At 58.3% G+C, this 21,724-nt stretch overlaps 1 protein-coding gene across 8 annotated transcripts in view; it reads left to right on the top strand.

The window, feature by feature from the left end:
* The window catches only part of Rbfox3 (RNA binding fox-1 homolog 3), a 139,200-nt gene that overhangs the window by 67,024 nt on the left and 50,452 nt on the right, over positions 1 to 21,724 (top strand). The gene's annotated exons all lie outside the window — the stretch shown is intronic.

The following is a 21,724-nucleotide window of genomic DNA, read 5'->3' as shown; positions in this document are numbered from 1 at the left end:
TGGGGGCTTGGGGGGCGGGGAAGCGGGCCCGGCCCCCGGCCTCGCCGGGAATGCCAGGGGGCCCGCGCGGAGGTGGCGGCCGGGCGCCGGCTCTGCTGCAGCGCGGACGGCGCGCCGGGCCTCGGGGAGGCGGGCCACCCGCCCGGTGGGACGGCTGAGGGAGGCCCTGGAGATCCGGCCGGGGAGGGGGCTGGGGCCCGACTTCTGCGGGCTGTGGGGCTGCGCAGGAAGCTCTGGCCGGCGCGGGAGCGGGGAGCAGGCGGCTGAGCCAGCCTGAGCCCCCCCAGGCTCCCCAGGATGGCCCGCTGGGAGGTGCGAGCCGAGCTCGGCGTCCGCCTGCGCCTGGCCCAGGTGCCGGGGGCGGGGGTCCTGCGATCCCACCCGATGCGGAATGAGCCCGGCCCCAGGCCTGCATGGCACCCACGGGTCGTCCCGCGCTCCCCAGGCCCTCGGGTGCTGCGGTTCCAGGCTCCAGCTTGGCCCCAGCTTGGCCCCAGCCGGCTCTGGGCTGCAGTCCCCTAGTCTCACCCACCCTGGTCTCGCCCGTCCTGGCCGCCCACACCTCGGGCCTGCCCTCCTTCCCGGCCCCCTGGCGCTGCCCTCTTCCCCATTCACACCCTCACCCCCCACTGGAGCCTGCAGAGGTGGGGTGGCTGCTTGAGGGAGGTTTGATGGGGCTAGGACAGCTTCTCACTGTGGAGCCCTGGGCCTGCCCACGAGGCCCACCAGAAGGGCTCCCAAGACTTACTCTGCATCTGGGGTGGCCATAGAGGCAGAGGCAGAGAGGCCACGCAGGCCAGGCTGCTGGGGGTCAGGGCCCCTGTTAAGCCAGGCAGCCAGCTGGGGAGGAGGCCCTGGCCCCACCCCCACACACACCTGAAGGCGCAGTGGAGGAGTGTTTCCTAGAGGCTCCTCCATGAGCTCCCCTGGTGTGGGTTGTTGTCTGCACCCCTGGGGCTCTCAGCAAAGGAGGTGGTAGAGGGGGATGCCCCCTTTCCCTGAACCCGAACAGGGCAACCAGCCCTTGGGCTGCAGAGACCCTGTGCCCACCCCTCTGGAGCCAGGGTCGCTGCTTGTGGCAGGGATTGCCAGCTGTATTAGTGCCCACTGCAGAGAAGAGACTGGGCTCTGCATTGTGGTCAGAAGTAGAGGGCTGGACATGTTTTACCACCAGAGCCTTCAGCCCTTGGCCTCCTCTTCTTCGGACCACCTGTGACATCTGGGGATTCCTCAGACCCTCCAGTGGGCAACTATCAAAGCCCAAGCCATGCCCCCCAGATGCCCATTTGAGTCATTGGTAGGGTCATAGATAGCCTGGGCTGCAGAGATCAGTTTTCCAGTCCCTCCAGGGTTCCCATATGCACAGAAAATGTGTGGGCCTCCCTGGCCCAAGAACATGCTTTCTGGAAAGCTCTCAGGTAAGGCCACCCAGGGAGCAAGGCCAGGCCCAGAACAAGATTCCAGAAGGTTCAGTGGCCAGTGTTGAGTTTGAAGGAAGCATCCTGGGGGGGGGGTGAACCCACAGTTTGTAGTTGGTGTAGCCTGCTTTAGGCTGCCCGCCCCCCTCAGTGTGGTCTTCCCAGCTGAATGCAGGGGCTGAGTTAAGGTGGAGCCAGGCAAACCAACCTCGGCACTGTCGTGGTGGAGTCAGAGCCATGCGATGGTGGGGGTGAGTGGAGACTGGTGGGGTAGACACCTCGGTTTCTCCAGGGTTGGAATTCAAGGCGCCTCTGACTGGGAGTGACGTGAAGCTTTCTGTGGGGGACAGTGGGAGGGCAGGACGACTTGAGATGCGCCATACCCATCTCACATGGGTGTCAGCCGTGGGCAGAGCGCCCCGAGGCAAACCAGCACAAGCCCGTTGCACCAGGCTTTGAAGCATCCCATTTCCTTTGCCTGTGTATGGCTGTCTGCAGGGGTGGCCTCTACTGCAGCCATTTCCGGCCATTTGTGGGGTGCGTCTTGTGAGGGGACATACACAGCTCTGGTGGTTCAGGACCATTACAGAACAGATCATGTCATTCAAGTGGGGACCCGGCTATCCCAGACTGCCACTGGAGTGAGACCATCTCCCGTGTGCCCCGAAGGGGGGGGAGTCACGTGGGGGGTGACCTGCGGCTGCACCTGACCAGGCCTCTAGAGAGGAGAGCCAGCCCCTCCCCCGGCCTCCTCTTGGGGGCTGCAGGTCGGCTGCTTGCTTGTGTGCATGCGTTGAGTGCTGGTGTTATCTGCGGGCGGCGTGTTCAGTCTGAGCAGCCCATTTGATGTCAGGAGCAGAAGATGGGAAATCAGGCAAGACATGAGATGTAGTTTGAGGTGCAGTGAGATGCACCATTTAAAGAAAAGCGAGGGGAACCTCACACACCTCAGTTCAGTTTCATGAAGGCACTATTAACCCTTTCCTGCCGGGAAGGGCCACATCCTGTGTAGGCTAAAAGTGAGGCTGAGGCTTCTCAGAGAGATGACGGTCCCACGGTTAGTTAGAGGGGCCTGATGTCATCGTCCTTCTCTCTGCGGCGGTGGTGGTGTTTCTGAGAACTCTTAACTATCTTCAGGACAACTTGAGATCCTCCAGCAGCAGGCGACCGGGCTGATAACCGGGCTCTGGTGTTTGATAAGTGGTATGGGACGTGGTCCTGCGCCGCCCGGCCTGCGTGAGCAATCCCCACTTAGTGACCACCAGCGTGGCATACTTGTTCACTGTAAGCATTTTCGATGCCTGCAAGGTTGTCCCGGTCCAGGGTATCCTGGGACCCTGAGGCCACCCACCCTGACACAGTGCCACTAACCTGGGGTAGGGGCAAAGTTGGTCAGCATTCAGAGGGAGGAGGAGGAGGACTGAAACACTGGCTACAGACTAGGGGAGCCCCCAGGCTGCACTGTAGCAGAGGCAGATGTCAGAATAGGAAGGAAAGAAATCCAGCTCACCAAAGGGGATTTTTTGTCACAGGAATTACTTTATTATCACACCGCAGTGTCCTATAAATGGGAATCTTATCATTCTGTCCATTGCCTGGCTGGAAAAATGGCTTGGGATGGGGGCAGATTATTGATGGGAAAGGGGAAGGAAGAGGCTGACACCTTGATATGGAGGAAAGGAGTCTGGGCGTTGGCGGGGAGCCGTCCAGGGAGGGTTAGAGGACTGGGACCTTTCTGAAGGACGCATCCTGAGTACTGTTGGTTTTCCCGCCTCTATGTACTTAATCAAGGTGAAACCCCAGAGAGCCCCCATGGTGGAGGCAAGCACTGCTAACCCCGGAACTTTCTGTGGGGATGTGGACCTCCCACCCCACGTCAGGTGCTGAAGTCGTGTCCCCAGGAGAAGTGAAGCCCAGAAGCTCCGCAGAGGGACTGGGGAATGCTGGGGTCCGTTCTGAGATTCATTAGGAAGCTCTGTTCTGATTCATAATCATTCTCCCTTTGCTCTAAGGGAGGAACTCCGCTAATCACAGCAATTTTTAATAAGGACTAATTACTGTAGCAAACGTGGCACTGTTTCTGATACCCTCCACTCGGTCCTGGTGTTCATTTAGTTTTAGTCTCTGTGCCCTGGGCTGTATGTCGCTGGTAGACTTGATGTGACTCCAGAAACCCTATGGGAGACACACTCGTGGTGACACAAGGTGGGATCACTGCTGAGGGCCACAGGCCCGGCTGCTGTGTCTTGGGTAGGGACTAGCTATCCAGCTCTGGTCCCTAACTTAACCAGGCAAGTTGTTGAGGTCACTTGATTCACCCACCCGGTGGCTGTGACCACAGGACTGAGGACAGCACTGTATATCCTACCTGCACAGTCTGGAAGTGTCCCTGGCTCCTTGTAAAGCCACTGTACCCTGGTGTTGTGGTTACTTAAATGACTCCGTCGTGCCTGTGGATTCTGTCTCAGGTCTTGAAGACTCAGGCTTGTTCTGCAGTCTGCTAGCCCCAGGCGTGCACATGCATGTTTAACAATTGGGGAGATCGAGGCACTGGGCAGTTCTGTAACAGGCCAGGTTGGCTTCCTTCCCAGGCAGCTCTGGCTTGTGTGGGTCTCGTGAAGAATGCACGAGTTTCCTTCTCTTCCCAACCGCTTTCTCAGCCCTATGTAAAAGATCAGGTACCTCAGCAGGAGACGGCGTAGTTTGCACTCTTCCTTGGCTTCCCTGTGGGTCTTTAGGCCGGCTCTCCTAGCACCTTGACACTTGACGGTGTCGATACTCCTTCTGTACGAGGAGGCGTAAGTGGCCTGTCTCAGGGGCCCGCTCACATGTCGTGTCTCATTCCCTGTTCCCTGTGGTAACTGGGGACCTCTGCGTGTGGTGTAGGGAACATTGTGTGGCTGGACCAGAATAGATGGGGGAGGGGGGTGGATGTAGCAGGCACAGGGCCCAGCAGAGCCTGGGCTAGGACCCTAAAGACTGCTCACAGCCGCAGCCGAGGACCAGGGATCCCGATGGGACCAGGGATCCCGACAGTCCTGCTGGGCTCCTTGTCTCCACATCCCAGCACCCGCAGGCCTGGGGAGGCCTGGGGAGGCCTGGGGCAGGCGCGGGCCAGGGTGGGTGGGATGTTCAGGCCCCTCAAGCCCCTGCAGTGTGGCGCAGCGTCTGGACTGAGGGGTGCACCTTAGGCTGTTCCTCCAGGACCGAGACGAGACACTCATCTCCCCGCAGGCAGGGATCCCCCCGGCGCCCTGCGCTAAGGCTGTGGGATGAGATGGGGAAGGCCAGCCAGTCCTCCCCGAGGACCTGGCGTTGGGGGCAGCAGGGCAGGGCCCACGCCCTCCCTGGCTCTCTGGCTGGTATGCAACATCCACAGAAGCAGGTTTGGCTACATGAGACCACACCATCAGCCAGTTGATGGCTGGGCGGTCAGCAGAGGGCAAGGGGCGATGCTGTGGCCACGGCCCTGCCCGTGGTGCCTGTGGCCTCTCCCCTCTCCCCTGGTGCCACAGGGCATCACCTCCTGCCACACCAGCAGTGCCATGTTGAGCCATACAACTTGGGAAGGGTATGTGGCCATCATCCTTGAAGAAGGCAGAGGCTGAAATCCCAGGCCATGTGCCCTGCAGTCTCCCGTCCTCTGGGCCTGGGTCCCTGGGACCATGGCTCAGGGTAGACTATTGGCTTCCTGGGAAAGGGGCAGGGAATGGGACATGAGGGTTTGGAAATCTTCCGAGTTCATGGTTCCATGTCCTAACATGGAGAGGGTGGGGATTGGTGGGGGGGTGGCAGGGAAAGCACGGGCCTGGAGATGGGTAGAAGGCAGTTTTCTATGGCAGTTATTCCCTCCGTAGGACATCCAGAGGGAGCCCAAAAGAAGTGGAGCCATTGGGACTCACATGGTAGAGCACAAGGCCTTGAGTTCAAGCTCTAGTACCTGTGTACATGCGCGCGCACACACACCACCACCACCACTGCCACCACCATAATAGAGCAAGTCGACAGCTGCAGGCAGTGTGGGGCCCAGGGACCCTGTAAGGTCTAGGAAATTGGGCAGGGCAGGGCAGGGACACTCACAGGACATGGCCACTGTCTCTCCTCTCCCTATCTGTTATCTCCCCAGCATGTCCCTGCTTCCCTGCCTCTCCTCCTCCCCTGCCTCATTTCTCTTCTTACTTCCATCTTCATTTTCTCTCCATTTTCCCCCCTGGATCTCCTTATTCCTTCAAGAATTTCTAGGCCTTCTTGGCCCCTGGATCTGGTCTCCTGAATCTGGCTGGCCCCTCCAAGCTTGGCTGACCTGTCCACCAAGTGGGTTCTCAGGTCTGGGGGCTCTGTGAGGACTGCAGATGGAAGCTACTGAGACCAGGGGCTCTGACTCTGAGTCTGCATCACCAGAGGGCTTGAGATTTGTTCCTATATCCTGGGCCCTTTAAGTTAGCAAGTCACATTCTAGAAGCAGACTCGGGTGGGGTTGAGACTTGAACAGAAAGCTAGGCCGCTCAGCTGACCCCCCAGTCCTGGGGGGCCCAACCCACTTGCAGAAAATGGGGTCCTTGTTCTGCCACAGCAGAGCTGAGCCCAGCAGCCTCTGAGAGGAAGGAAGCGCAAGTGCTGCCCCTTTAGGTGAGGAGATCCTGGGGCAGTGGGTCTTTGAACCTCCACGGCCCTGCATGAACAGCTCAGAGCTTAGAAGAAGGCAGAGAGCATGGTCGCCATCCCCAGGGGTGATCAGTACATCCACAGCTTACTCACCAGGCTGCCCTCTGTGCCAGAGGTGCCCTGTGTTGCCCTTTCTGGCTCACAGACACGGCTCAGCCCCACACATTGGGGACCAAAAGCACCCCTCCTCCCACCAAAGCCCACTTCATGGATGATGGGCAGATGGGAGCCAGCCGGCTGCCCCTCTTCTGTGCCAAGCTTCCGAGGCAGGATTTTACATCCTCCCCGGAGAGCCATGGGGTTGTGGGAGCTGCAGCCTGCCTCTCCTGACTGCACCTGCCTGCACCTGCCCCGGCCAGGCTGTGCACCTCGGCCAGCCGGCCTCACAGCCCTGAAGAAGTGCCACCCTACGCTACTCTCTCTGCAGCCCAGCTCCACTGCGGCAAGGCCACGCCAAGCCAGGAGCTTGTCCAGCACAGCAGGGGGAAGGTAAGGGGGGCAAGGAGGGAGTTAGTCCAGTGCCTGCTGCCCCTAGACCCGCCATCCTGAGACAGGAAGGAGACTGCTGTAACACACTCTTCCTGCCACAGCACTGGTGTAGAAGACAGGCGGGACCCTGCCTCCCCTGACTGAGCCCCTGCCCACTGGGTAGAGGGAGAGCCTCCCCAGCTCTCCTGTGCTCAGCCCCCTGGCCTGGAGCGAGGCCCGAGTGCCGCATATCCAGCCCTTACGCGCTCAGCTGCAGAGCCAGGGCCTCCGTGTACAAGGTCCCCTCGGCAGCGTTAGCCATGTCAGCCCCAGGCGAGGCGCCATTCTGTCCTGGGGACGCTTGGCTGCTGCAGACAGCGGCACCACAGGCGTGGCTGGGCCACAGGCAGGGCAGGATGTGGAGCAGAAGTAGCCTGGGAGGTGCAGCACTGCTGGGCACTTCCTGCGAGCACCAGATACCCGGAGGAACAGCCCAGGCCGAGACAGTGGTGGAGCCGGACGGACGTTGTGCTAGGACTCACCGCCTCGCTCTGCAGAAGGAGGCGTGGGTCTGTTGCTGGGGACACCCTCTCAGATAGTCACATGTGGCCCTGGCCAGGCCCCGTGATAAAGAGGGAGACGTGCGTGTATGTGACTGTATGGTGTGTGCGTGTGTACGCGCGCGTGCCCATGCACACGCACACGCCTGTGCACAGACTCTAGGATATCCCTATGTAGAGGAGCAGGGTGAGACTACAGAAAGAATTGCATATGGTCACTGGTGGCTTACACCTTTAATCCCAGCTACTCAGGGGGCTGAGTTTGGAGGATTGAGGTTTGAAGCCAGCCGGGCGGGAAAGTTCCTGAGACTCCTATCTTCCGTTAACTACCAAAAAAACTGGAAGTTGCAGCTTAAGTGTGAACAAACACGTAAGGGCTTGAACCCAGGCCCTGAGTTCAAGCCCTTGTACTGACAAGAAGGGAAGGGATGGGAGGGGAGGGGAAGGGGGGGAGGGAAGGGGAAGGGAGGATCAGGGAGTCAGGCACTGGAGGCTCCTTGCTGTAATCCTAGCTACTATGATCAAAGTCAGCTTGGGCAGAAAAGTTTGCAAGACAGTCTCTCCAAAATAGCAGCAAAAACCAGGACTGGGGGTATGGCTTAAGTGATAGAGTAACAGTGTGAGCAAGCAAGCTTGAGGTGTAGAGTTCAAGACCCTGAGTTCAAGTCCTAGTACAGGCTAAACAACCAAAAAAAATTACCAGGAAAATCTGAGTTCATCCTGAACCTGGCCGATCTCTCCCCTTATCCTTCCAGCACGCAAAGGGGACAGGCCTGCTCCCCCGCTGGCCCATGGAGCCATGCCGGGAGGAAGGATTCAGGTGTGATGAGGTGCTCACCACCTCACTGTTGTTATCCCTGCCGAATTGCAGCGTGTCGGGGCAGGGAGCCCACACCCACAGTGACACGTATGGGGTCCCTCATCAGCATCATGGCTGGCCTTTTTCAAATCTGTGTGTGAGAGAGTGTGGACACAAGAGCGGGGCACACAAACAGAGCACGGGGCCGGAACATGCATGTGGAAACACAAATCTCAAAGGGTATTTCTAGAGGTGGTGCTTTTTAGTGTTCAGTTGTCGATGCGGTGGTGCTTGACAAAGGATCCACAGAGGCCCCCTGCCCCCCTGCCTGGCTCCTGAGGGGCAGTGCTGGGCCACTGCAGCCAAGTGCCAGCCAGTGGGCAGACTCACAGCAACCCTGTGGAATGTAGCTGGTGAGATGAATCCCAGAATACACTCAATTTAACCCAACATAGCCCAAACGGTATCCGTCTCAAGCAAATTGAGTTATTCCTCATTCTTGTGTCTGAGCTTGGTGTGTGATATCGGACGCTGACTTTGCACACATTTTGGTTCACACCAGCCATGTTTGGAGAGCTGATGGCTGACTGATGGGACACAGAAACCTGGGGCTTCAAGACTCCGTTTGCTTCACAGAGCAGACCGCACAGAATCTGTGCTGGAATGGGGTGCTCGCTCTGTGTGGGCTCTCTGGCCCTTTGTAAGCCAGTATCACCAGTTCTTGGTGTAGGCCAGCCCTGACTGCAGAAATAGCATGGAGCTGGGGTAGGGGAGGGGGAGGGGGGTATCTTTTCTGATCACCAAAAGCAGGAAAACAACAAGAAAACACATCTTAATGCTGTATTTTACTTAACCCTGTCCTGAGTATTGTCTCTGCGTCATTTGATCGACAGAGACGCTGGTTGAGACATTCGGCCTTCTCAGGGCATTCTAGGGACTTTTCAGTCCCATCTCAAATCCCACCAGCTACGTTTTTGGCACATGGGGCTGGTTGCTGCTTAAGTCATGGGCTCACACCTACAGGACAATGCTTAGCTCCTACAGGGTCTGGGACAGGGTCTCAGGGGAGCTGTGCGAGGCACAGACATCTGAGGCTAGCCGAGAATCTGTGGGCCCGATTGCCCCAAACAGAGGTGGCAGTTTCCGTGATCGCTGGACAGGATGGGTCCTGGGTGGACCTGGCGGATTCCAGAGCACCTGGTATGTGTGAAACCACAGCAAGGGTGATGGCTAGAATAGTTCAGAGTCTAGGCTGATAAGCTCAAGCTTTTCATGGGGGTAGTGGTGAGCCATGGAAGGTCTTCAAGTGGCAGGGCTGGGTTTCCAGGGAGGGGACATTACAGACCAGAACACGGCAGGACAAGAGCTTGGGAAGAGGCAGTGACACCATCCCAGAGCAAGCAGGGGGACAAAGTGAGTGAAGGGACAGACAGGTGAGCCTGCACGTACACTGGGTGGCTGTGGAAGGAGGGCCTCTGTGTGTGTGTGTGTGTGTGTGAGATGCTCTGGTGTGAACTTCCCCAGACCTCACACTCGCAGTGCTTTTGAGCCCTCCACCGGGCCCTGTTGGAGGTGTGCCCTTCCCTTCCCCACTTGGGCACGGGAGGGGCTTCGGGTGCTCTGGTCCTGCCAGCTCGAAGCACAGGGCCCTGGCCTCCAGAAGCCCTGCCCTGCTGTGTGTTCTCTGACACCTATCCTGCGCTGCAGGCCCCCCGGTCCCGCCTTCCCATCCCACCAGACCAAAGCCGGCCTGCCCCGTGCTCATGGCAAGAGGCTGGACATTCAGCTTCCCTCACTCACACCCGGCCCATGTCCTGGGTCCTTCTCACGAGCAGCTGGCTGTGTGTGGCAAGGGCGTGGGCCTTCTCGAGATGCTGCTGAGTACAGGGACCAGAATACTGGGACAACTCCAGGCTCAGGGCCAGGGTCAGGGAGAGGGGTACCAGGGGAGCAGGGTCGCGTGAAGGTGGGTAGGGTGTGTCCGGCCTGGCAGTGGGAAGCAGGGTACTCACCAGGCAGTACCAGCCTCTGCCCTGGCCCTGACAGTGCCTGCCTCTCCCCCAGCCCCTCCGAGCCTACCACCTGCTCCCACTGCCATCAGGCTTCACTGTGCCTGCTCTCTGGAGCCTTTTCTGGGCAGTTGCCCAGCACCCTCCACCTCCCTCCCTGCCTCCTTCCCTCCCTCCCGGCCTCCCTTGCTCTATTTTTCTTCATCGCATTAGTCCATAGCTGACACATGATATGCTTATTTGTGTGCCTGGCCCCCTCTGTACAGAAGGGAAGACTTTCTGTCTGGGTTGCTCACTGTTGTTTCCCCAGGGCACATAGTAGATGCTAAGTAAGCAGCTGGAACACGGTGGGGCCCCATCCTAGGCCCGTTGGTGCCTGGAGAATAGAAGGCACTGTTTCCTCTCTTGGCCTGCTATCATACCCGCCTGTCCCCATAGGGCATCCCCTCTAGCCCCACCAGAGGGTATGAGGGTCTCTGGGCCTGCAGCGCCGGGTGAAGCCTGGGTGTAGAAGGTGGGGTGGTCTAGTCTCTCGTGGCTGTGTGTCTGGAGCTCTCACCCTGTGACTGAGGACTTGGGACTCTGGGTGCCCAGCGGGGGAGCAGCCAGGGGTCACAGGTGACAGATTAGGCAAGTTCTTCCATGCATTCTCCTCCCCTTCCTTTTGATAATTTGTATCGGTGGTTTGTTTTTTTTTTATCATCACTATTCTCACCTTTAAGTAGGTGAAAAGTGAGCCAGGCTGGTGGCTCACGCCTGTCATCCTAGCTACTCAGGAGGCCGAGATCTGAGGATCAAGGTTCAAAGCCAGCCTGGGCACAAAACGACACGAGACTCGTCTTCAACTCACCTCTAGAAAATGGGAAGTGGGGGGCTTGGCTTAAGGATAGGGCAGTAGCCTTGAGCTGAAGAGCTCAGGGACAGTGTCCAGGCCAAGCTCAAGACCTGTGACCCACAAAAAAAAAACCAGTGCAAAGTGCATGAGTGAACCTGAGTGTGCAGGTGAGCCTTGGCTCTTAGTGGGACAGTCCCTGTAGCGTGAAGTGTGTCGCCAAGTTGCTAGGTAGGCACACGTGTGCCATGTCCCTACCTCCTGGGCCTTCTTGTCAGGTACCGGGCGCCTGGTCTCTCCCCGCCGGGGCCCTGCCTTCTGTCCTGCCTCTTTGCCTCTTCTGGGCATTTGGTATCAGCGCATCACATGGTGATTTGAAACATAGTGGGGGGGGGGAGCATCAGCCCTACTTTCCGAGGGTGCAGACCCCTGAGGCTGGGGGGTTTCTTGGTCTGGGTTAAGGGTGCCCCGTGGTGATGTTCCTTTGCTGGCCCTTAGACGAGCATGGGGGAGAGAAGTTCGCCTCCTGCCTGTACACCCTGGCCTGGGGAGAGGGTCCCTAGCAGGCACGGGGGTGGCACCACCTGCCCCCAGTGTGGGCTGCATATGGCTGCCCTCACGTCTGTGCCCAGGCCTTGGTCTGGTAGGTGATGGGTGTAGGGTGCTGCTTGTCTGGACCCAAGAGAAGCGGGCGTCCCGCCCTGGTGTCTCAGTGCTGTGCTGACAACTGTCACCCATGTCCCTAGGCAGAGCACCAGCCCTCGGGCAGGGCAGGGCCCCTGGCTGGAGCTGAGCAGGGGCATGGGCAGCTGTTTCCAGGGTCTCCAGGCTGGGTGTTGTAGTGAGCCAAGGTATAGCAGTGTATTCAGGCTGTGTCTGGAACTGCCCTGACTGTGTGGCTAAGGCCTGGGGACTGGAGTGCCAAGGAGGGACTCAGCTACTCCCGCTACCCAGAGGTGCGTGACCACGGTCTGTGTGACTGGGCTGGCTTGAGAGCACAGCAGGGAGGACAGGGCCAGCTGGTGGGCTGACCAGCAAGTACACCGTGTTCCTGAGCAGGCAGCTGATAGAGGAAGCTATGGGCTCAGGGTTTGCTAGGCCACTGTCCCTGTCCCCATCCCCAGGGCTCGAGAGGGACAGAGCCATCCTTCAGAGCAGACAGAGCCCTCATAAGTCGGGCCTGCCCTGAGTGCATGGGCCAGGTTGACCAGATAGACCCAGCCAGCCCTTCACCTGCCTAGCAGCTCCCGGGCTTCTCTACCCTGTGCCTCAGTTTCCTCGTGATTGCTGGGGAAGGGCTTCACTTGCTCTCCTTTGTTCTGAAGAGATAAAGGACAGAGAAGCCCTGTGTGGCCAGGGTTGGGCTCAAGTGGGGTCTGGCCAGACAGACATGGCCACTCCTGTTGACCCCAACTCCAGTGCTAGTCAGCCAGGAGAAGAAACGACGAAAATAAGGTCCTAAGATGCACAGTCGGCTTTAAGTATTTCCATTTGGCAAATTAACTATTTCAATCCACACTCAAGGAAGCAAAAGCAGTAGTGCCACTGACACGGTGAATTTAAGACTGTGTGTGGCAGAGGTCTTAGCCCACAGTGAGCCCCAGGGCCTTAGGTGGGGGCGGGCACTTCAGAGCGCAGTACCCTCAAGGCTGCACGTCCAGAGCCTTGAGAACGCCTAACTCAACGTGTCACTTCTAGGTCCTCTTTCACCCTGCCCATTGCCTTTCCAGGCCCGTGGCTGGGTTCTGGGCAGGCCCTCGCCCTGATGCACATCAACTAAAGGGAACAAACTTCCAGCTAGGCAGGAGAGGCTCGGTTCTTCTCTTCCTCCTTCTCAGAAGCCCCTGGTAGCCTGCCCTGCCATTTGACGATTCCGCAGTGTGAGGGCATCTCCCCTGACCTCTACCCCTCCCAACCCCATGCTCTGACTCCAGGACAACCCAGGTTTTGAGTGAAGCTGGGATTGAAGGGAGAGGTGGGCCTAGAGATGCAGGCAGGAGGCGCCAGGCTGCAGGGCCCTTCTTGTTGGTGCAGGCAGGTCCTGTCCCCTGCGGTTCACAGGTTGTGGTGATCTTGAGGGAGAGAGGCCAAAAGGCTCCAGACTAGAGCTCAGTTCCCTCCTGAGGCCTGGTCACCAGAGCAGGGTTCCGTGACACAGCCAGGAGCTGCTCATCGCTGAGCTGTGTCCACGATGCCCGGGAGCCTCAGGGGAACTTGGATTGCAGCCTGAGAAGGAGCACAGAAAGAGGGGACGCGAGGAAGACTGGCACCCCTTACGGGTGGACCTTGTTCCTGGTAATTCTGTTGTCAGACCTCCCAGTAGCTGGGGAGGGGAGCTTTCTCCCTGTTTTATAGAAGAGCGATACGGAGGCACAGGGATGAGAGAGATTGCCTTCCTAGGACAAATCTAAGATGGGGCTGACATGCCTGGCCCGATGGCCACAACCAGGAGCTGTGGTGCAGATACCCTGCCAGCCCTGTGTACCCCCAGCACTGGGATGTACCTGCCTCCTACCCCACGCCAGCTCCCCCAGCCTCACGGGGTGGGTCCCCAAGACATCTGTAGACTTACAAACTCTGGTCTCTCCCTTAGTACATGCCCGTGTGTGTGTGTGTGTGTGTGTGTGTGTGTGTGTGTGTGTGTGTGTGTTCACGTGCATGTGTGTGTGCATGCATGCATGCATGCATACCTGCAAGCACTGGGGCTTGACTCAGAGTCTAGGCTCCATCCTTCAGGCACAGGTCCACTTCTGGTTAACTGGAGATAAGAGTCTCATGGACTTTCCTTCCTTGGGCTGGCTAGGATTAGAGGCATGTATTGCCCGTGCCAGGTTTCCTTGGTGCCATTTAATGGTTTTATTGAGGTTCAGCTTGTGTGTTGTAAGCTGCACCCGTCCGCGGACATACGATCCCATGACTTACTAACTTGGAGGGGTTGTGCCGCTGTCCCACAGAGCTGTTAGGACTTCCGTGGTGACATGGTGACTTCCCTGGCTTGGACTCCCAAGCCCAGCATGTCATCCCCACCTATGCCTGGATTGGGACAGCTGAGCAGGGGGCGGGCAGCTGGAAGGGCCCAGCCATTGCGTCCTGGCCCCTGTACACCTGGGTTCTGGTTCTGCACCCTCATACTTGTGGCACGGCTGGGCATTCAACCTTCTCCCTCCCCAAGGCTGTGCCCTCCCTGGCGACCCTCCTGACTCCCCCTGGCTCCATCCCCAGCCTCAGCTTCCTGTGGGTGGCCCTCCCTTCATCCATGGCTCAGAGCGTAAGCCTACTTAATTCTTTTGATCTTGGTTCAGAAGTCAGCCCTCCAGCCATTCCTGCTGCTGCTTTGCTGGGCTGAGCCTGCCTGCCTGAGTAGGAACCTGGGGCTGCCAGCAGCTGGTGGCTCCCTTGGCACCTGCCCTGGACTCCTTCCTGGGTACTATCCCCACTATGAGCCACCTGGGCACTCTATAGTAGAGGCCACGTTGGGGTGGGAGCCCCGAGGTTACAGAAGGGAGGCTCTTGTCCCCGTGCCTGCTTGGAGCTGACTTCTGGGTCCTGTCTGAAGCTGAGATTTGCCCTGGTTTGGAGTGTAGCCGGGCCTGTGGTGAGCTGGCGGATAAGCTCAGCTACCCAACAGAGTCTATTCGGCCTTCCCCAGTTGTGACTTGGTCTCCCATGGGCATGACCAAAATAAACAGACGCCAGCCTTCCTCCATCACAGTAAGCCAGGTGGTCCCAGATGAACCCTCAGTAACTGGAGCAGGAGCTGGAGGAAGAGGGCAAAGCCTGGGTGTGGGCAAGGTTTGGAATCTGCCTTGCTGTGTTAAATAGTCCAGGACCCTCCCCACCCCGAAAAGGCAGATTGAGGGCAGCTCACGCCTGTAATCTCAACAACTCAGGAGGCTGAAGTCTGAGGGCCACAGTTCAAAGCCAGAGCAGGCAAGAAAGCCTGTGAGGGACCGGGAGTGTGGCCTAGTGGTAGAGTGCTTGCCTAGGATGCATGAAGCCTTGGGTTCGATTCCTCAGTACCACATACACAGAAAAAACTGCAAGTGGTACAACGGCTCAAGTGGTAGAGTGCTAGGCTTGAGAAAGCTCAAGGGCAGTGCCTAGGCTCTGAGTTCAAGCTCCAGGACTCAGGAAAACAAACAAAACCCTGTGAGACTTGTGTCTCCAGTTAACCATCGTAAAGCCAGAAACAGAACTGTGTGGCCCAAGTGGTAGGACGTCACCCTTGAGCAGAAAAATCTAAGGGATGGGGGAGTTCACACACAGAGGCCCTGAGTTCACACACAGAGGCCCTGAGTTCACACACAGAGGCCCTGAGTTCACACACAGAGGCAGTGTTCCTCCAGGGTGGGGGAGGCAGGATGCTGGGCTGGGTAGGTAAGGGATGGCAGCGTGCTTACCCCACATCCTGGAAAGAAGTTCACCAAGGAATTCAGAATCTGTGCTTGGCTGGATTTGCCTCAGGGACACCTTTCCAGATCCACCCCCTCCAGAGAGGGGAGTCCCACCCCCCCCTCCTCCTCCTCCTTTTCCCCTTCCCCCTCCCCCCTCCTCCTCTTCGGGATCCCTTCTTAGGCCTTCCCCCACCTCACTCTAAAATGAAAACCAATGGAAATGAGGAGACCGGCAATTCAGTTGTGAGCTGCATTGTGTAAGGGGGCTCTTAATTAGACCTAATTAGACTAATTAACTTTCAAATGAGAAACTTGGAATTTCCTCTCCTCTCTCCCTCTCTTTCTATTGCTTTCTCTTCGTTTCCCTTTTGGAAATGAAACACGGGTAAATATTTGAATGGCTCACTGCAGCCTTCAAGGTGGAAGCCAGCCAAGGGCTAGGGGAGCTGGGGGTGTGCAGAGGATGTAAGTGGTCTTCCTTCCTCTCCCCTCTCTCCTCCTCTCCTGTCTCTCCTCTCCCCTCCCTTCCTCTCAGTCCGTGCTGCCCTGGCTGAGGTTTGCTTAGTCTCCTTTCCTCCTGACTCTGGGAAGATGAGGGTGTGGTCCTGTCTTTCATTTAGCAGATGATGCTCTGAGGTTCTCTCTGTTCCCAATACTAAGATAGTGAGATCTTGGGTCCCGTGGGGACTTCTGGTGCAGAGCAAGCTGAGACAAAGGAAGTTAAAGTCAAGCCCTGTCTCCTACCCTCCCTCTCTGCCCCATCTTCTGCCCCGCTCTGTGTCACGGGAGGTGGAGCTCAGGGTTCTCCCCATCAGCTCTCCGGGCCTGCCCAAGGCACTCCCAGGAAGGGCTAAGGCTCCGAAGGAGAGGTCTAGACTCGAGCATCACAGCTGCTGACTCCCCTGGGAGGGAGGGGATACTTCTACCTGTGGTCCTGCAGGCCAGGCTGCAAGACCCACCAACGGTGTGGCCTCCCCTGTGGCGGGTGCTGTTGCTGCTGGGAAGACGGCAGGTACCCGGGGCGTTGGTTTGACAGCTCCTCCTATTGGACTACAGGAATGAGAGGCGCCGAGCTCTGCAGTCACCTCCTGCCACACCTAACTCCCCTTCCTCGTAGAGAATGGATAACCCAACATGTTTTGAGGATTTCAGAATATTAAGTAGAAGAGCCCAAGTGCTCAGTGGAGAAGTCCTGGCTCCATCTGCTCCCCTCACTGACCCCTGCACCTCAATTAACAGCTAGCCTCTGCAAGCCCTCTGTCCCTGAACTCACTCTACCTGCCTCCCCTTGAGGGAACCTGAAGGTACCACCAAGCCCCCACTCAGAGCCTGGGGGAGGCTTCTGGAATCTTCCCTTGCCCCACCCCAAACCTCAAGCCCCCATCTCAGTCTTCCCAGAACCCTACCATGGAAAGAAGCCAACCAACACCTGCAGCTTCCATATTGATTTCTCTGTCCATGCTGCGGAGTGGAGGCGGGCCCTGCCAGCCGAGAGGGCAGGAAGCTGCTTCTGCTGACGTTCTGGAAAGTGCCGTATGCTCAGGCCTTGGGGCAGAGGGCACGGCTCGCCTGCCTCAGCCGGCTCTGCTGTTTGCATGGCTCAGCAGAAGGATGTGGAAGAGCCGGGAGGTGAGCTCCTGCAGGTTTGTCTGAACACCATCTGGACCAGAGACGCCACAGCAGCCAGCAGCTCAGCACAGGGCCTGGCCTGCAGCCGGCCTTCAGAGAAGATGGGCACCCTGGACGCTTGAGGCTGGAAGGGGAAGGGCAGCGGGCTTCCCAGAGCTTCCCAACCCAGGCAGCTTCCACTCCAGCACTGCATGGGCAGAGAGGAAGTCAGTCCTGGGTGGGCCCAACCACCTTCTTTCCCTTTCAGTCCAGGACCCAGCTCTGGGACCCTGGTGACTTCGGGCTTGGTCTTCTGAAGAGGTGTTTTCCCGAACAGACGGAGCAGAGTCCGAAGGACCTACAGACCACCCCTGAGGATTATCAGTTCTCCAAAAGTTCTCGTCCACACCTCCCATCTTGACACCCTGTACACACACTCCTCCAAGCCCAGTGTCCTGAACAAGCAGCCACTCCCCCAGGGCAGAGAATTCCTTCCCCCAAACTCTGGGCATTGAGAAGGGCTGGCTGAAGTGGGAGGACCCAGCAGGGACCCAGGAGGAGAAGCTACAGCACAGATGGGGGAGGGACAGGAGCTGCCTTTTCTTTCCCTGTTTGACCCTCCTTTTTATGAGAACTCTGTGGTCTGGTCACCTCTCTACCCCAGATAGCCCCTGACCCGGACCTGAGTTCAGGAGAGCCAGAGAGTCCTTAGGCACAGGCCTTGCCCTGCGGTGTGTTTTCGGTCTCCAGACAGTGATCTGAAACTGCGGTTTGGAAGTGGCCAGCTTGTGGTGGAAAGCTTGTAGGTGGCCTTTTCCACACTGGCCCCCTGCATTTCCTGCACAACCACTAGGCCGCCCTCTGCTTTCCTGCCCGGCTTTAGGCCTGCATCCCCTGGCTTATACCTGCAGCTTGTGGCCCTGGGCCCCGCCCCAGCCCAGCCCCCTGCTCCCTCACCCCCTCCCCCCCCCCCCGCCCCATGCCCCACAACACCCAAGGGCTTTGTTAGCACAACTCAGTTCAAATGTCTGATTAGTCCTTAGGAGATCGAGGGGTCAATTTTCCACAGCTCCTTCCTCTCCATTTAACTAATTTAACTGCACGATTGTTACAAATTTCATTTTATTATAGCCCTGCTTCTCAGTCCAATTGAATTACTAAAATCTCATTTTCTCAGAAGTGCTGAATATGTAATTAGAGGAAAAATTATGCTCCTGCCTGCCTATCAGGATAGTTCATGCATGTGCAGACATGTGACATGTGAGGGGCCTCTGCCTGCTGGGCTGGGCTGGGCTGGAGGCAGGAGGGGGCGGGGCCAGTGGTGGGAGGGGTGGGGCTAGCAGGGTAGGGGACCACACCCCGTCTGTGTGGGTGGGAACCCGCCTTGGTAGGCAGCCTTATGATTGCAGGAGGGGAAAACCACATTAACTCCTGATTACAAATTAAACAATATCTGTGGGCCATTGTAATTAAGGGGAAATTCAATTCTGTTCTAATGCCCCATTAAGTCTGGCTCTGTGAGGTACAGCCTGGACTGTAATAGTCTGTGGGTGCAGAGGTTATGGGGAGGAGTGTGGACAGAAGACCCACAGCTACTTGTGCTCACCGGCGCTGCAGGACCAGCGCTGCAGGACCCTGTGCTGGTTTCCTATCTGTCTAGTCCCTTCTCATCCCCAAGATGCTGCCGTGACCCCCCTGGGTTCCTTAGGCAGTTGTGGGGTTTGCTGCCCTGCCACCCTCCTCCCCAGCTAGGTGTGGCTCAGAGAGGGGCTGCAATGCAAGGGCCAGGAGGACTTCTGTCATCTGTGGGACTGGGGTCAGCGTGGGGTTGTAGACAGGCATCCTGGGCCCAGAGGCAGGATCCCTTCAGCCTCAAGAAGACCTGCAGAGATGGATGAGATACCGTGCGTATGTGCTGCAGCCATAAAGGCGCATCCAGGCCTCTTTCCAGGCTCCCTGAGCCTGACTGGCAAAGGACGGGTTTCGGTACCTCTGCCAAGCCCCCCTCGCCCGATCTGTTCCCTGGACTCTGGGAGCATCTGGACTTCTTGCCTCTGCCACATGACTTTTGTTAGCCTGTCCTACCCCCTGCTCGGCTCACTCCTACCCTGCCTTCAAGGCCCGGCTGAGGCTCCTCCTCTGGGCAGCTGCCTGAGTGTCATAGCTAGAAAGACCACAGATCCCCGCAGAAGGGCCTGCACCTCTAACCTGGAGGCTCATGAGATCGAGGGCCACAGGGACACACCCTGACCTGGCGATGCCGTTACCCAGCATCCTGCCTGATACGATGATGATGATACGGGAAGGATGCGTGCGTGAATGATGTAAGAGCTAGAATGTGAATCCCAACTCCAGCCTCTCCTCCTCAGAATGTTGTGGCTCAAGAGTAGTTTCAGGGAATACCGGCTTCATATGGGAAGCCCCAGACGTCAAGTACGGGGGAGAGGGGCGCCAGGCTGGGGAGACAGCGGCAGACCCTGCCCCGCAGCTCAGCCCTGAGCCTGCCAAGGTGCAGCATGGAGGTCCCTTTCTGGACTCAATTCTGCCCTCAGCATCTGTCTGTCCTTCCCCATGTATTCTTATGTTAGAATGACCCCCACCCAGAAACATAGGGATTGGTCCTGCTCTGTCTGCTGTGCCCCGTGCTCCTGCATGGTGGCTGTCATCCAGCCCTCCTGGTGGCCCTGGCTCCGGCCGTCTCCTGGGAGGGCACCACTTTGGGGCTCTCCCCCCCAGCCTGGAGCCAGCCCAGTCTCCTCCACCTTCCGCCCGTCGGCTGGTTGTGGGTCCCAAGAGACTCCCCAAGCTGGATGTTCTCTTAACTCTCAAGCCCAGGGGAGGGGACACCAGCCCGGGGCCAGGGTACCCGCACGCTGACACTTGCCTCATTTAAACGGCCCACCTCCCTGAGAACATGGGGCTCCCCAGGACGCACAGACAGCGGGCACACGTGTGAACACACATGCACTCCTGTTAAGCCTTGGGTAGTGTGCCAGCATCTCTCCCTCCTCGAGGTAGGAAGTACAGCTCTCTCCCTCCTTGGCCCCATGGTTCTGACAGACCATGGGGGCACATGGCTGTGAGCACGTGACAGCACATGGCAGGCAAATGCGTGTCTGTGTGTGCCCGTGTGTGCTTGCATACCCCTGCTGTGGAGGCTGGTGACCTGACACAAGCCTGACTCCCCCTGAGGTTTATACACTCTCATTCCCCACAGTGTCAAGGCGTGAAGCGGCCACGTGGCAGGGCCAGGCCTGTCCGGGAGTGTACACGCCAGGTCCTGTGACTGCCAGGCTGACCCAGGACAGAGTGGGGGCCTGTGATGAGCAGACCCTGGCACTGCCCACCCTGCCCCTCAGGCATCCCTGGCCCTGTCTGTAGTCCGCATTCACACTGGGGAGTGGGGACGGGGGGCATTGCTGGGGCAGCTCCTGGCCTTTCCTTGGTGGATGCCTGGTAGTGGGCAGTGCCTGGCTGTCCAGCCAGGATGCAGAACATCCTGAACACTGGTCACCAACTCACCCAAGGCACCCAAGGCGGCCTCTGAGCTCTGCTGCCTTGCCACACTTTGGTGTCTCTGTGGGCCACCCTTCTGGCCGCACCCTTCTGTTCCTTGCAGAGACCTCTTCTGGTCACACGCCTAGGGCATCTCAGTGTATCACTGCCTCCGCTGTGAGTGCTGCCGTTCTGGGTGTCCTGGGAGAGGCCAGCCTGCAGGTGACAGGGTAAGGCCGCTGCCCGGCCCAGGAGGCCAGCAGAGGATCCCGGGGCTGGGAGCCCTCTTCCTTGCACCCAGGCCTCTCCTTGCCTCGCTCTGGTGACTGATGCTGAACATGAGATGGCATGGCTGTTGGCTGAATGTTGGTGAAAGAGGAGAGCCAGGGCCTGCGACTGAGTTGCTTGTCTGTGTGTGTTCAGCCCGCCTGAAGCAAACTCGAACTCTGCTGTGGATGGCGGGCCTGTCCTCTGTTCTAGTCCCCTACTGGGCTAGGCTGATGTTTGGAGCCCTAAACTCTGAGGCTTGCTGTCAGCAACCTGGCAGGTGCTGGCAGGGACTTCTGCTGCCCCTTTCTAAGCCTACCTCCTGCTGGACCACCATGTGCCCCTCCCCGGGATCACAGGCTGCACACCTCTCACCTGTGGTCAGGTGGAGAGACGCTTCCCTGCATGCAGGGTCTGCCTGGGGTGCCCTGGGGCCCATCCCCGAGCCCCGGAGAGGCCTGTGGCCAGCCATCCATGACCAAGTTCTTGTTCAGCTCCCTAAGTATGTGAGTGAATGTGAGGCTTTTGACCCAGTGGCCCCACCCCCTGCCTCACCCCAGAGCCTGTTATTCCTTTATGGTTAGTTTTTCCTGCCAGAGTACAGCAGCCCAGAGCCTGGCTGTGCGCCTTGTCTGGTCGTGCTCAGGCTTCCTTGCCTGGCTGCACCTTCTCCTGCTGCTGCCTTCTCTAGGGGAGAAGCCACAAGCCTGATGCAGAGTCCTTGGACCTCAGCAGCAGGTGCAGCCATAGGAGCAGAGCATGGGTATGGAGCCAGGTCTGGGCCAGGTGATGCTCTCCTTCCTCAGAAAACCCCCCCTCAGAAAAAAAAAAAAAGATACAGATTGAATGAAGCCCTCCCTGGTGGCCTCATTTTAACTGCCAGCGTCTTTGAACACGCTGTCTCTAAACACAGTCACGCTTCTGAGGGTTTCGGCCATGGAAACTTTGGGGCGCAGCTCAGCCCACTGTGTGGCATAGATGGGGCTCCCTGGGTCTGCCGCTCTGGTCTGAGTTCTCACGAACAGCAGTCACTGTGAAAGCCACTGTGGCTAGCTGGCCAGCTCCTGGATTGCTGCATGTGGTCATCGTGACCTCGTGTGCCCTTGGCCTCCGGAGGTGGTCAGCGTGGGCCTGGGCAACCCGGTATCTGCTGGGTGTGAGGATGGTCTCTCACTGAGCTGCCTCCCTGGGCTGGGCCAGAAAACAGCT

The sequence above is a fragment of the Megascapheus bottae genome, chromosome 17, assembly GCF_031878675.1.
Source record: "Megascapheus bottae isolate mThoBot1 chromosome 17, mThoBot2.hap1, whole genome shotgun sequence".
Lineage (NCBI taxonomy): Eukaryota > Metazoa > Chordata > Mammalia > Rodentia > Geomyidae > Megascapheus > Megascapheus bottae.
Note: the sequence above shows the minus strand (reverse complement) of the source record. Positions and strands in the feature narration are given on the sequence as shown.